Raw genomic sequence first — 15,963 nt, 5'->3', positions numbered from 1 at the left:
GGAGAAGGCAGCGTCGCCCTTCTTCCTGTGGAGGACAGTGTCTGCGTCGGAGGTGGAGAGGCCAAGGAGAGGAGAGGCGGGAGAGTCATCAGAGCTGGTGATGGCATTGGTTTGGTCGAGGGCCACTTTGCATGCGGCGGCCAGGTTGGAGTGCTTCTTCCAGGCGGCATTCTGGATAATCTCGTCGAGGACAGAATCAAGGATGTGACCAATCGAGATGAGTCCCCTAGGGAGTGGGCAGAGGCCATGGCAAATGCTAAAAGAGATCAGATCGGGCCGGCAGTCATTGGATCCAAATTTTTTTTTGTGCCTGATGCCACCTCTCTCTTCTTTCATTGACGATGGCGCTTCGCCCTCTATCCCAGGCTCCAATAATCCTTGCACCATCGGTCTTGCCACCGGTCAGCTCCAGTGGCATCACAGACGGCGGAGAAAAGGACCTATCATGGGTGTCGCCGAAAACTAGGTGCGCATGTGGAGACTTCGGGGCCATTGCCGGCGGCCCTTACGACTATAGAGGATGCTCACAGGCGACTTCTGCATCATCGAAAGTCGGAGGCATGCGCAGATGGGCGAGCCCTGCGGGAAGATGAGTAGAGGATGGGGCCATCTTCTGTTCCCCACCCTTTCAGTCGAACCTACTTCGTCCGAGCTTTTTTCGGCTAGGCTGCCATGGTCGGGCTCGAGGACACACGCAGAGGACATTAGACCCCAGATTCGGCACGACACAGCACCTTTTGAAGCGTGCGTAGGGGGGGCTCAAGCCCAACGATGCAGGAGGGCAGGAGTCCTCCTCGCCATATCATGGGGGGTGACTACCTAACCTCCGCTTTATTCCTCCGTTCCCCTTTCTCTCTTGTTTCTTCTTTCTTTTTTTATTTTTGCCTTGGGTGTTGGACCTGCAAGAAGGAAAGCAAATAAAATAGTCGACAGGGGTTTGGGAGCCTTTTATGGTGAGGTATTCTAATTGATTCTCTTTGAGAAAAAGAGTGATTTTGATTCCACATCCGAGATCCTCCCCTAAAGCATTCTTTGTTATAGTGCGGCTCATCATCGTGTCTTATGATCCTCACCACTTTATCAACTACATCAGCTTTGACCGCAGGCGCTTACATAAACTCCTAGGATCTGGATTTAGCAAATTATTAAATAGATCAAACTTGATCATACCGGCACCTATGTCAATGATGGAGAGGTTGTTGGTGGCCCTATCTGAAACGGTGTGGATGAAGAGCCTCAACTGCTCATCAAGCTAGCTCTTATTTATAAAGCTCTCTTGTTGGATTTTGTCCAGTACATCGGAGGCGTTGCTGATGAGCTTGCAAAAAAAGATCTTCCTCCTTCCTTATTCGGATGCTGCCAATAATCCAAATTTAAATTTTGAATATATTTGAATATAGATAAGAAGGCAAGAATAATTCGAAGATCAAGAGATTTTCGTAATCTCCTTCCTTGTTTGAGCCCCCCACTTTCGAGTCCGATTAGGATAGTTCGAAGGGCATTGGCTGGTTCAGAGATGATCAAATCTGATCGGTGTCAGCCAATCTATAGATGGTTGGACCATTTGGCCGATTTGGAGGTTGGTAGTGCAATGAAGCTCCTCTCATTGAGCATTTACTCTTTCTCATAAATGGGCCTGAGCCCTTCCTCTAGTGTCAATCTATTGATGCAGAATTTTATTTGGAGATTGGATCAGCTGGAGTTGGATGATAACAGCAGGTTGGCGATGATGGTAGGACATGCAAGAAAAGTCTCCGATCGAAGGTGGCTCCGACAGAGATCCTCCGTTGCTCAAGTCAGAATTCTGACAATAGATGGGAAGGAGTGGAGAGAGGAGATTTTTCATACCTCAGGGTTCCTTTGTGGGCCTTTATTTATAAGCAGAGGCTGAGAGCCATTAGAGGAAGAAAAATGAAGCGGTTAATCTTGATTTATCTGAAGAGATTTGGCCATTATCGAAGAGACATATCTGTTATTGCTTGCTCATCGGCTCTGTGGGTAGCTATCATATTGGGATCATTTGAATTTTGAATGAGGTATGAAATTTGAAAATCTGAGAGTGTCAATCATTCCTTTATATGCTTTATGGCTTCGGCCAGTACAAAATCATCCCCAACAAGGTCCAATTCAAAGATCGAATGTCCCACATCAAGCGGTCCTAGTTTGATGGAGATTTATATAGCCAGAGTTCGGCTTTTGCTGACCTCATTTGGACAAACTTAGTCATTTTCCTTATCCTCATTTCATCAGAACTTATGACCTCATTTGGACATATTTCATCCTCATTTGGTCAGACATCATGACCTTATTTGAATGAATTTTCTTGCTTTATCCTTGTTTGGCGGACAACATAGCTTCATTTGGATAGATTGTCCTTGTTTGATTGGTTTTCATCGATTAGGACATAGTCTTCGCTAGTTATATCATCCTGATTTGATCAGTTTCACCGATCTAGTTTGGATGATAAAATTCTTCATCATACTCCAATAAAAATCCATCTTCATTGAGACAAAGATTAAATATTATATTAAAAATTTATTGATAATATATTCTAAGATTTTCAGCATTCCAAGTTCATAGAATAGTCGATCCATCTAGGTTCTCAATTCTGTATGCTCTTAGGTGAATTACTTCGATAATTCAGTAGGATCCTTCCCGATTAGAAGAGCTTTCCTTATTCCGAAGGCTTCGAGACTTCAGCTTGGTAGAGAACAAGATCTCCCTTACGAAAAAGTTTTGGCTTTACTTAGGCATTATAATATCTAGCCACTTTCTGTTTATAATTTGCCATGCGAATCTGAACTCTTTCTCTAATTTGATCAAGTAGATTTAGATCGGTCTTTAGTCGATTGAGTTACTTTTTTCATGAAAATTTTCTACCTTGGTCATTGAAAGATCGATCTCTATGGGTTTTACTACTTCTATCTCGCAAGTAAGCTTAAAAGATCGATATCTCCCCGATTGGTCTCCAAGGTGTGGTTCTATAGGCCTAGAGAATACTATTGAGTTCATTCGCCAGAGTCCCTTTACTTCAGTGAGCCTTTTTTCAATCCTTAAAGAATAGTTTAATTGTAATCTCGGCTTCTCTATTTGACTATGGATATCCCATCGATGTAAGCCTATGGTCGATATAAAGCTTAGAAAAAATTTTTGAACTTCAAGTTATCAAATTATCATCCATCATCAGTAATAATGATCCGAGGTATGCCAAAATGATAGATAATTGACTTCGAGATGAAGTCTTGTATCTTTTTCTCATAATTTATGTCAGAGGTTTAGCTTTCATCTACTTGATAAAATAATCAATAGCTACAATCAAATTTTTTTTTATCCTATTGCCATTGGAAAAGGTCCAGGATATTTATTTCTCACAAAGCAAGAGGATAATTGTGTGATAGAAATGAGTTCGACTGTGGTTAATGTTGAATATTAGCATACCTTTGTTACTGATCACATTTATTGATGAGATCAGTCACATCTTTTTGTATAGTTGGCGAATAATAATCTTGTCGAATAATCTTGTAAGCTAGTGACATACCCCTCAAGTGATTGCCATAAATTTCTTCATAGACTTCTGAAAGAGCATAATCAACTTCTAATGGTTACAATCATTGAAGTAATGAAAATGAATATGATCTCTTATATAATCGATCATCTTGAATAACATACTATAGAGCTTGTATTTTTATTCCCCTAGCTTCAATAGGATTGGTTGGTAAAACTCTCCTGACATTCTAATCTACTAATGGATCAATTTAGCTTGGTTCATGATCGATTTGGGCAATTGGTAAGGCTTCTATGATGGGCTTTTCAAGAACATCAATGAGAACTTTTGAATTTAGTTTAGAAAAATCCGATGTGGCGAGATGTGAGAGAGCATCAGCTCAGATATTTTTCAATCTCAAAATTTGTATAATCTTTAAGTCTTTGAAGCTTTTAGATAATTCTTTCATATTCTATAAATATTAAGATATTATAAAATCTTTAGCTTCGAATTGATCTCGTACTTTTCGATGTGAGAGTTGGTGAAGATTTTAAGCTTTTTGACCCCAAGTTCTCTTGCCATTTTGAGTCTAGCAATAAGTGCTTCATATTCTGCTCTATTATTTGAGGTGTTGAATTTAATCTTAAAGTATGCTTGGTAACGTTACCTTTTGGATTGGCTAAATTAAATTAGAATCTTCGACGATCTCCTTTGGCTTTTTAAGGTCAATTCTTCATTAGAGATAGAACACTCCATAATAAAGTCGGCTAATACTTGAGCCTTCAATGAAGATCGAGATCGGTAATGAATATCGAACTCACTAAGCTCAATACCCATTTGACTATTTGATTTGAAATATCAAGTCATTGTAAAACCAACTTCAAAGGTTGGTCAGTTAAGATGATAATAGTGTGATCTTGAAAATAAGGATGAAGTTATCAGATCGATGTGATAAGTGTTAGAAACTACGGAGGTTTCGTACGTGTAGTTTAAATTTTTTTTATAAACTAGTTTTATGTAAGCAAAAATTAGATAAATTAAAACTCTTTTTAATTCAAATCACATACCAGATCTCATCTTCAAACTATGTAGGATCTTCATATGAACACATCACCATGATCTAAAATATGAAAATAAAAATAAATGTCAATAATATAAATCAAAGATCTATCTCCATATCTGATCGGATCCTACGGATGTCAGGGTTCGCATCTGAGCCTCCAAGCATCCACCTCTACTAGTATTTACATGAAGATGCTTGATCAAAGCACCGAGGCCACCAGTGTGCTAGCATCTTGTAGGTCTTGCCTCTCAATTTTGGATCTTATCCCATTGTTGTTAGAAACAGTTGAACAGGGCCTTGCACAAATCCTTTGTGCTGAATCACAGGGATTCTTCTAGATCACCAAAAAAATCAAGAACCCTTCTTCATTTTTCTCTCTCTCAGATTTGATCTACAGGAGGAATAGGTGTGTGGAGATGGAGGAAGGAGTAGAGGGCATGGAGGAAGAGGGACGGCAAGGAAGAGATCACCTATCTCTTTTTTATGCGCACATTTTTTCCATCCTTTTATTTTGTCGCACAAAACAAAAAGTCCTCATCCAACTCCAATGCCCAAAACCAGATAAGAGCTAATCCAATTCAAATTTAAATTCAAATTGGATGAATTTTTATCCAAAGGAAAGGGGGGTCAGATGAGATGGCTTCCACCTCAGAAGAAATCAGCCATGCACACCCGGAAGAAAATCAGTGCATGCCCTTCTCACCTCTTCTTATTTTGTCGCACAAAATCACCTCATCCCATGCCACAACCAGATAAAACTAATCCTAACTAATCAGTAATGAAGTTTAAAATTAGTTAGGATAAGATTTTATCAGATTAGAGTCCAAACAAACCAAGAAAATGGGCGCCAATGTCCACTTATTCTTCACGCATGCCAAGAAAAACTTGCATAAGTTTTCCATCACCCCTTCTTCTTTTGTTCAGCAAAATTGGAGAGAAAAGCTTAGGTACAAGTGGGCTAGGTGGTTAGGTTCAATTGGATTGAATCTGTATTCAAATTGAGTCCATTTGAGTCCGATTCGAATCAAATTTGAAAGGCTATCAATACTAATCTAATCAGGACTGAAATCTAAGTCTAATTTAGATAATTCAACTCAATTAGTCTTAAATTAAATCAAGTCTAATTAAATTAAATTTAAATTAATTAAGACTTGATTCATAATTTAATCAGATCTAATTAAATTACAATACTTACAATTAAATCTCTCTGCTAACAATTAGCGATTATTATATCTGTAATATTTATAAATTAGCAATTTTCAAAATTCAAACCATTAATCTAATGGATAATTCGAATATAATTTAAGTCGTTGATCAGGTCATGCTCCTTTTGTGTGTGACTCTCAAGTTCTATTCTTTCTGGTAGTGAAAATATCATGATCTCTATCATAGTATCATCAAAATTTTTTTTGATGGCTGATATGATTTTAACTCACCTCAACAAGATTGTTGATCCAAAAATGATCCTAGTGAGTTTTCACGATCCACCAGTAATACATAGAGTATGTAGTGACAACCTAGCAGAGTAGACAAATGAACCTCTAGATACAGTTATCGTATGATACAGTCTCTCTATCGTGAGTCTCGACTAGATGAAGGTTATGGAGAACTCGTCAAATCTCATCATCTATCATATGTCAGATTAGCTCGATTTGAATTCATTTGTGAATCTCGTAGAAACTTTTTTTAATATTCACACTTATTCTGATAAAATTTTTTAAATTTAATCTCGTGAATCACTAAGACTATTTCTTTTCTATCAAGATTAATATATTCCATTTAGATACATCCTATTCAAACATGAATCTGAATCTACTATAGCAATATACACAAAAAGACTCGAATGTCAGGGACCAAAAAAATATATATTCAAACTAGATAGCCTCGCTGCGAATAACCAACACACCAGGTCAAAAGATCAGTCACACCACTACAGCATTGAAAAAATTATTGACGAGTGAGTAGACATCCAAGTAGTTTCTCATGTGGTGACACTCAGTATAAGCTATTCTCTAACAACACCAGTACTCTCATCAATGTCTCATATTGCAGACTCGAGACTCATCTGTCGGAAGGAAGGTGATCCATGCATCGATCTTAAATGAATTGATCACTATCCTCTATAATGATCTTACGATCAAAATATTTAAAATTAATCATTAATGATGTATGTCTCAAATTCTAATATTTGAGAATATATAAAATCATCTTTATTAATTTTTAGGATAAATGATGGATATATACAACATAATTGATAATAAAAACTGTTGTCAAGTATAAAAATATGCTCTAGAGAAAGGTATGCGTCAGTCAAGATTGGCTTCTAGGGTATATATCTAACAATAAGTGCATATATCATTTTCTCTATTCTGGTATACTAGGTTTCAACATCTGTTAGTAACTTTCTTGTGTAATAAATTGGCTTTTATGTTTTGTATTATCTCAGAGTAAAATCGAGCAATAGCATTAGGTAAGACATATAAATATACGAATAATTCTCACCTTTAATTGGTTTTGATAATAGTGGAGGTGAGCCAAAGTATTTTTTAGGATATTGAAGGTAGTTTAGCACTTTTTTGATCAATAAAAATCTTTGATTTATCTCAAAATTTTAAAGAAAAGGAGATATTCTCAGCCGATCTAAAGATGAATCGGCTAAGCGATGTAATCCATCCTGTGAGTCATTGTACCTCCTTTATTATACTTGAATATTTCATTTTGAGTAGTGCTCAAATCTTTTTGAGACTAGCTTCTATTCCTCTTTGAGTCACAAGAAAATTTAAAAATTTTTAGGATGTCACCCCAAAAGTGTATTTGTTAAGGTTGAGCTTCATTTGATATTTATGAAGTTCTCCAAAGGCTTCTTCCAGGTCGGTTATATGTCGATCTGCTTCCATACTTTTTACCAACATATTATCAATATAGACCTCCGTATTATGATCTATTTGTTGTTTGAAGATCTTGTTGACTAGTGTTGATATGTAGCATTATATTTTTAAGACCAAAAGATATCATTTTATAATAATACAAACATCTTTAGTGACAAAGGCTGTATTTTCTTCATCTTCGGGCGCTATTTTGATCTAATTGTAATCACAAAAAGCATTCATAAAACTTAACAGTTTGCATCTCGAAGTGGCATCAATAAGACGATCAATTCTTGAAAGAAGAAAGCTATTCTTAGGACAGACCTTGTTGAGATCGATATAATCAATATAGATTCTCTATTTATCATTTGCTTTTTTGACCACAACAACATTAGCAATCCACTTTAGATATTGAGCTTCTCTGATAAGACCAATTTTAAAAAGCTTATCGACCTCTTCATCTATAGCTTTTATCTTTCTGGAGTGAAATTTCTTTTCTTTTATTGCACGGGATGATACTTTGAATCAACATTCAGTTTATGCATAATGACATTAGCATAAATTCTTGACTTGTCTAAAGCCGACAAGGTGAAGACATTGGTGTTTGCTCTGAGAAAGTATATCAGCTTCTTTTTTACATCAGATTTTAACTAAGATCTGATTTGAATAGTTTTCTCTGGATCTTCACCTAATGGAACAGTGATAAGTTGCTCATCTGGTTTACCTCAATTTTTACTAACCTTAGGATTATCCTTCTGATCAGGTAGTTCAACTATTAGGGCTTCTACTGTTTCTTCATCTTTGTAGCTATCAAGAATATTGTCTGGCAAGCATTTGATCTCCTCATATTTCTCCAACTCCATCTTTCATTGAAAATTGAACTAATAGATGATAAATGGAGACCATCACTTTAAAAATATTGAGTCCAGGTCAGCCAAAAATGACATTATAGGCTGATGGTATTTTGATAACCAAAAAGATGAGCTGCACAGTTGACCAATGTGGTTCCTTTCTGTAATGACAGGTAGAGTGATTTGTCCCTCCACAGCTACAGGATCTCCAGAAAATCTGACCAATAGAGTGCCGGCTTGTTTAACCGATCTAACATGTTCATTTTCTGGAATGCATCGTAGAACAATACGTTGGTAGAGCTTTCATTATCCACTAATATTCTTTTTATATCATATTTTGCTATTATCACAGACATGACAACAGCATCATTATGAGGAGTTCGAACTTTTGAAACATCTTTGTTAGAAAATGAAATAACATTGTCAATATACTACATTAGGACTGGCAATTTATGTTCGCGGGTTATAAATGGGTCTACCCATTTTTGACACAAACCCACATAAGCTAAATCCGAATATGATCCATTTATTAAATGGGTCAAGATTTGCAGTCCACACATGATCTGTTTAATAATGGATCATCCGTATAAACATGATTATTAAACGGATCGTGTCGGGTTGATATGAACACGATCCATTTATGATACGATTGTAAAATTATAAAAAAAATCTATTTCAATAAATTTAATAAAATATAAATAATATAATAATATAAGTATACAATGGTAATAAAATAAAATTAAAAATCTATCCATCCATACTAACATAACCATGGAGTTAGGGTTCCCTTAAAATTTTCCAACAATAATCTTATCTTTTAAAAATTTTACAAAAATATTAAACGGGTTCGGTAGGTTGGATTCGACTCGCAAATCTGCATGAATTTTGCGGGTTGTAATCATGTCGATCTATTTTTAGTCCGAATCCACATAAGCCCAACCCAAACCCATATTTTTCTTGTTGGTTTAGTGTTGTGTTCGCATGTTCTGTCAAAAATTATCACCCTACACTGCCTCTTTGGGGAAGACTTTCAGTAGCCTTTTTAAATCTATCAAGATTTGAGATCATATTAATGACTCCAGTAGTGGGTCGATTATGTTCAGCATCATCATCACGCTTCTAACGTTATTTAGGGACTTGGCTTACCTGATCTTGGACATACTTGCTGAGATGATCTCGATGAATTAGAACTTTAATTTCATCCTTAAGCTACTGGTATTCTTTAGAATCATAGTCATGATCTTCGTGGAAACAACAGTATTTTCTTTTATCTCTCTTCATCGATGGAGCCTTCATAGGGTTAGGCTGATGAAGATATCCTTGGTCCTCGATTTCTATTAGAATCTAGGTACGAGGAGCAAAAAAGGAGTGTAGTTATCAAAATGTCGAGATGGACTTTTTGGTCTCAAATTCTTTTGAGGTCGGCCAGAACTATTCCTAGACCGATCTCCACCATCCTCTTCTTAAGTTCATTTTTTCTTATTCTTCTTTTTTTTTGCTTATCGGAGTATGTTTTCTTCTTCCTCAACTTGAGCATATTTTTGAACTCGAACTAGCATTTGCTCATAGTTGTCTGGTTAATTTTTTGAAGGAGAAGATTAGATGATTACTTCGGAATCCTTACTTTAAAGCAACCATTGCAACAGACTTGTTGAAATTTTTTACTTTAGTATAGTGATGTTAAAGCGCACTGCATAGTCTCGAAGAGAATCATCTTCCTATTGCTTGATAGTAAAAAAGCTATTTATATTCTTTAAGGGAATGAGATTATTACCAAAATAAGTGATGAACAGCCTCACCAACTGTTCAAAAAAAAAAAAAGATCCTAGTTGGAGTCCAAAAAATCAGATCCTTGCAAATTTTTGAAGAGTAATAGGGAAAGGACCCAAAATAGGGCATTAGATGCCCCTTGTAGCTTCATAATAGCTCTAAAGTCTTCAAGATGTTCTAGAGGATCAGTAGAACCATCAAATAATTCCATCATTGGCATCTTGAATCGAAAAAAAATCAGCTCACTCATGACTATCTGGGAAAAAGAGGATTGCAGATTGAAATCTCTTCCACTTTGGGAGTGGTTCCCAAGCTGGACCTCCATCAGTTTCTTTTCAAGATCTTGAATCTTTTGCTCAAGCCTTCCTTCCAATGTAATTTCTACTGTATGGAGTAGATTCTCCTTTAAAAGACTGATCAGTATGTGTAAAGTAATGATCATGATGAAGATCTCAATGAATCGATTGTTGGGTATGCTGAGATTGAGCTTCTTAAGAAACTATCTCTTATTATTGTTCTGTGATACATTGGAGCTGTTGTACTATATAATAAGAGCCTAGGCCTGCTAAACCAGAGGCTAAATTATTCTGGATCAACCACAATTGGAGGTTAAGTAGTCTCTGATGCATCTCCTAGAGAAGATAGTGTAGGTAGGGGATGATCCTATGCCTTTTTGTTCACCATTTCCATAAAAATTTTTAGGTGTGTCCTTTCTCCAGTGCTAGTATATTACTAAAAGACTTTGGAGGAGAGATGATAAAGTCAGTTGGGACTGAACTAGAAAGCCACTAAGGGTCAATTGTGAAGACCACTAATAGATTTGCAAAAGAAATCCTAAAACTAGTGGGGTGCCCTTCAATTTAAGACCCTCCAATACTTAAGTCAATCAGAGTATAGAGAATAGATAGTGAAAAATAGAGAAATGGAAGATAAAGAGAGTGATTTTAGATAGAAAGAATAAGAATTCAATGTTTCCTTCAATGGAGGAGAAAAGTTTAGCAAAGTCTGGACTTTGTGAGTTGAGACTTACATTTCAGAGAATAGCCTATCTCTCTTTATATAGAGGAGGTTTTGCTTAGGCCATTAGGCCATTAGAAGAGTTTGTTAGGCTATTAAGAATCTGTTAAACTGTTAGTCTATTATAACAGAATGGTCAGCTATTTGAAGATCGTAGATTGTTCACCCATGTGGATAGTAGCTGTGGCATAGCTGGAAGACAATTGTAGTAGAGCTGGACAGAACTAGTTCAGTATGTTTGATTTTAGGTGACATAGGTTAAAGATCGATGTCTTGTATGCAGATTGGTATCAGGCTAAACCAGCTGTAATGTTCTATCAAGAGTCAACCCAGATGAGTTCAGAATAGTGTATAGCCGAGCTGAGGGCCAAACTAGATCAATATTTTACCGACTTGACCCAGAAGTTGACTTGATCGATGTAACTTTTCATGTGATCCTTCTGATGTTGCCATGTAGCCAGAAGTCGGCTAGTCACAACAACAAAAAAGTTCACCATTCATATTTATAAAGTTAGAAGTATCTACCATCGAGCATATTTAAATGATGAAATGGTCCTTGAAACTTTGATTCCCTATATACATCCTGATTTATTGTCTCAACAAGTGGCTAGCTTCTACCAAAAAACAAGGAGTGGCTAGCTGATTAAGCTAATATGGGAAGTGTATGTGTGATAGAAACCTTCATTTTTTAAAATTTCAACCTTAGCATATTGCATCTCTTTTAACAGAATCTAATTTCCATTTGAGTTGGAACAATGACAGTTTTGCTAAGAGGGGCAAACATTATTCTTAGCGACATAATTATTGCATTTTGGGAAGCATCGACTATGCTATCCCCAAGGCTGTGAGGAGGAACACAATTTTCCCTTGGATATTGAAGTTAGATCTACTGCAGTATTTGATGGAACAAAAATCAACAATTCGCAGAAGCAAAATAGCAAATCCAGCACAGCAAAGGAACAAAAATCATATGGGGTGGACGCTATAAAAGATCGTATGGGGTGGGCTTCACAATATGCCATGTGTTCCTTAATGCTAATCTTAAAGTATGAGTCTAAAAGTCAAAAATTTTTTCTACTAATGGAATTATTAGTCTCATGATTAAAGTGTTCTCTTTCTTTCTCATTTTTAGCAGATAGCAATACATACTATATGATCATATAATATACAGTAAATATATAACCAAATGATGCATACTGATACACATTCAGCAACGATCTAATACATACTTCAGTTAAATTGATACATAGTTTATCGAATTTAGTTTCACTAGTACAGAGTATATAACTAATTGATACACATCTAACAAAATATTCATCCAATATCCCAATACACATCTCTAGATAAATTGATATATAATTTTTAAAATATAGTATTTATCAATACACAGTACATCAGTAAGTGATACATACTAGACGGCTTATTGATACATACTGGATGCTTTTTTGATACAACCCAGTAACGATCTAATACATGTCTATAGATAAATTGATACATAGTTTATCGAAATAGTATTCACTAATATATAGTATATGGTTAGTTGAAACACACCTAGCAAAATATTCATCCAATATTTCAATACACATCTCTAGATAAAATGATATATAGTTTTCGGTAAACTTTTAGATGCAAAATCTTAGAAAAGACAAAAAATTTTGAAGAGAAAAATGGTCTCAAAGTATGTATTGGGTCATTGCTGAGTGTATATCAACAAAGCTTACAGTATATATCAATAAGATATCTGGTGTGTATTATTTGCTTATATACTTATACTGATAAATACTATATTTTGAAAATTATGTATCGCTTTATCTAGAGGTGTGTATTAGAATATTGGATGAATATTTTACTAGATGTATATCAACTAGTTATATACTATGTAATGATGAATACTAAGTTTGATAAACCATATATCAATTTAGTTGTAGGTGTATATTACATCATTGCTGGATGTGTATTAAAAAAACTTACAGTATGTATCATCTGATTATATATTTAGGGTGTATCATATGGTCATATAGTATGTATCACTATGTACTGAAAATGAGAAAAAAAGAGAATACTTTAATCACAGGATTAATAACTCCATCAGTAGAAAAGTTTTTGACTTTTAGACTCATATTTTAAATTAGTATTAAGAGATATATGGCATATTATGAAGCTGCTTATATGATCTTTTATAGTGACCGCCCCATATGATTTTTGTTCACAGCCAAGGGCTCATTAACAACATTATCTTCCTTGGTAAAGACTGGACGATATTCTGTTTTGGGAAAAAAAATGAGAGAAAATACTTGCTCCGTTGTTAAACATTCTTAGTTCTGATGTCTTTTTGAGGGAATTCTTAGGTCTTGTAATCCGAACATTGTTCTCGGTTAGCCCTGGCCAACCGTTGTAGGTTTCCTTTTTTTCTTTTATATTTGGGTTTGGTCCACAGCCCAATTCCTTTCCCTAAAGAACAAATTAAAGACCATTTCAGATCAAATACAGAGGCCCTCCCAGGTGCCAAATCACTCAAGAGCACGATTATCCCACTCAAAAAACAATCTTTAAAGTTTGAATATGCAAGGATGCCCAAATTCCCAAAGTATAATTAGCGTACCTCTCATTGTTTGATTAAGTATACTAAAAGTTCGACAAACAAATGAGGATCCTCTTTTAGTTGGTACTGGATCTAAAAAATATCATGCCCTCTCTCCAGGTAATGAGTGTACGGCAACTTATTATGTAACTGTTATTATTTAAATTTTTTAATCTTATATAAATATTTAAAATTTTTTTAATAAATAATTAATATAAAATTAAATATATATCTATATGGATCTCACATATCTTTTTTTTTAAACCATAACATCCTCATTAGATTAAAGATCCAAATTCATGCATTATTTATAAACACCATGATTGGCCAATGATCAGCCCAATAAATCTTTACTTTAGTACTCCTAGTCCATATAGACTATTGAATCATTTTGATACCATTTATTACAATTCAAGATCTCATCCAAAAAAACTAGATGAAAAATATTATTTAGATTCATTTTCTTGTATAAAAATATTTTTCTAGTGAATAATTAATATGTGATTAAATATATGTCCATATGAATCCTTACATATTAAGATTGTAATAACCATCTGCCAACATCATTACAAGATATTGAGATAGGTGGAGGAATTTCTTTCATTGATTTTTTTTAAACAATCTGGCTTCAAAAATCATAATATCTATTCCTCAAAAAATCATAATAATCAGGCTTTGATGAATTTCTGCTTGTACCATATTCTAGTCTGATATGCATGCATGAAACATATAGTTTAGGCCTAAAAGTGTGCAGTGCATATCGAAGGATGCAAATCAAGATATGCTTTATCCATTTGTTAGGACACCTTAAACAACCTATTGTTTATGTTGCGGTCAATCTCCTATTGCATCCTCATCGGTGAAAAGCACATGCAAAATAAAGTCCTCACAATTGAAATTGTATCCGACGGAAATCCTCCGATGCTTAAGTCAAAAAAGAGGTTGGTGAACAACAGATAAAAAAATTTGGAATGGTAGTCTTCTCCAGAATTGCCTTATCCATGTTGTTTATTTACCTCCCTTTTATAGATGATTCTGAAGTAATCGTCGAGCACGTGGTCCCATTTTTTATGGTGCTAAATTATCGGACCATAATCATGAAGTTAATGAGTTATTTATACCCACTAATAACTGTGATACGTAATCAATAACCGTTTATAACGGTTAGGCGTGTTGAAAAGATAGACCCACTATATATCAGTAATAGTGGTAAGTTAGTAGTCTTGGAGATTCGAATGAACATCGGTCAGTAACTCTGATATGCCGATGATTTTCGATTGAAGGTTAATCGAGTTGTCTATCATTGGTTGATAATACCGACTGTCGGTCGGTTAGCTGATTGTGAGTCGGCGTAATGTGTTCATTCAGATGATGTAGAGTCAGAATTGGGGTCAGCTGTATTGTTCCAATAGTTGTCCTCCACTTCCAAGTTCAAGATGGTCTGATGTGTATATCATCACGTGGTTTGTCATATTGGACGAAGGGAGTCATCACGTGTTGCCTCGAGTCCTGACTCAGCTGTTGGCCTTTATGAGTTTTTGAAATACGAGAGATCTTCGACCGTTCTGCTATTTTGATAGCTGTGAAATCATTTTTGGACTGTCATTTCGATAAGATAGTTTGGTATCGAACATCATTTCAGGAAGATAATTTGGTGTCGAACGATTTGATTCTGATAGTAGATCTTGACCCGTGTCCGAATATCATTGGGTCGGAGCTGTTCACGTGAAAACGGTGAGGTGGCACGATCTGGAGCAGATGCGTCAAACCATCCGACAATGATTGGTCTGGATGTTGCCATGTATCGTCATCTGATGAGATTCAGATTTGATCGATTTCATCTGGACCATTGAGGGGTCTTATATATATGCAGTCGCTTTCAGCCAAATTTTTACTTGCATTTTGTCACCATTCTCTGCTGCGGAAGGTTTTGCGGAAGATTGCCCCATACCAGAGCTTTAGGATCTCTTCTCCGCCCCTTTTTTGGCTTTCAGGTCAAATTTTTTCATCCTTCTCCTTGGGTCCTTCTCCTTTGGGTTTTCATTTTAGGGTTTTCTCTAGTTTTTCATCTTCATGGCTAGGACTTCTTCTTCTCGGATAGTCGATCGGGAAATCAGCAGACGACTCTCCTTCGATCCGAAAGTGGAGGCTTCTTCCCTATCCGACCCAATGTTGATCGGCTCTGGGAGCAATATCGTATCCCGAAGCAGTATCAGTTCTTTGCTCCTGGCTCCAATGGTCGGGTGAACTCCCCTCCTTCGGACTAGGTAGCATTCTATATTGAAGACCTTTGGGCGATCTTCGATTCTCGATTCTGGAGTTCGTCCAAA

The sequence above is a fragment of the Elaeis guineensis genome, chromosome 5 (assembly GCF_000442705.2).
Source record: "Elaeis guineensis isolate ETL-2024a chromosome 5, EG11, whole genome shotgun sequence".
NCBI classification, from domain to species: domain Eukaryota; kingdom Viridiplantae; phylum Streptophyta; class Magnoliopsida; order Arecales; family Arecaceae; genus Elaeis; species Elaeis guineensis.
This window is presented reverse-complemented; position numbering follows the sequence as displayed.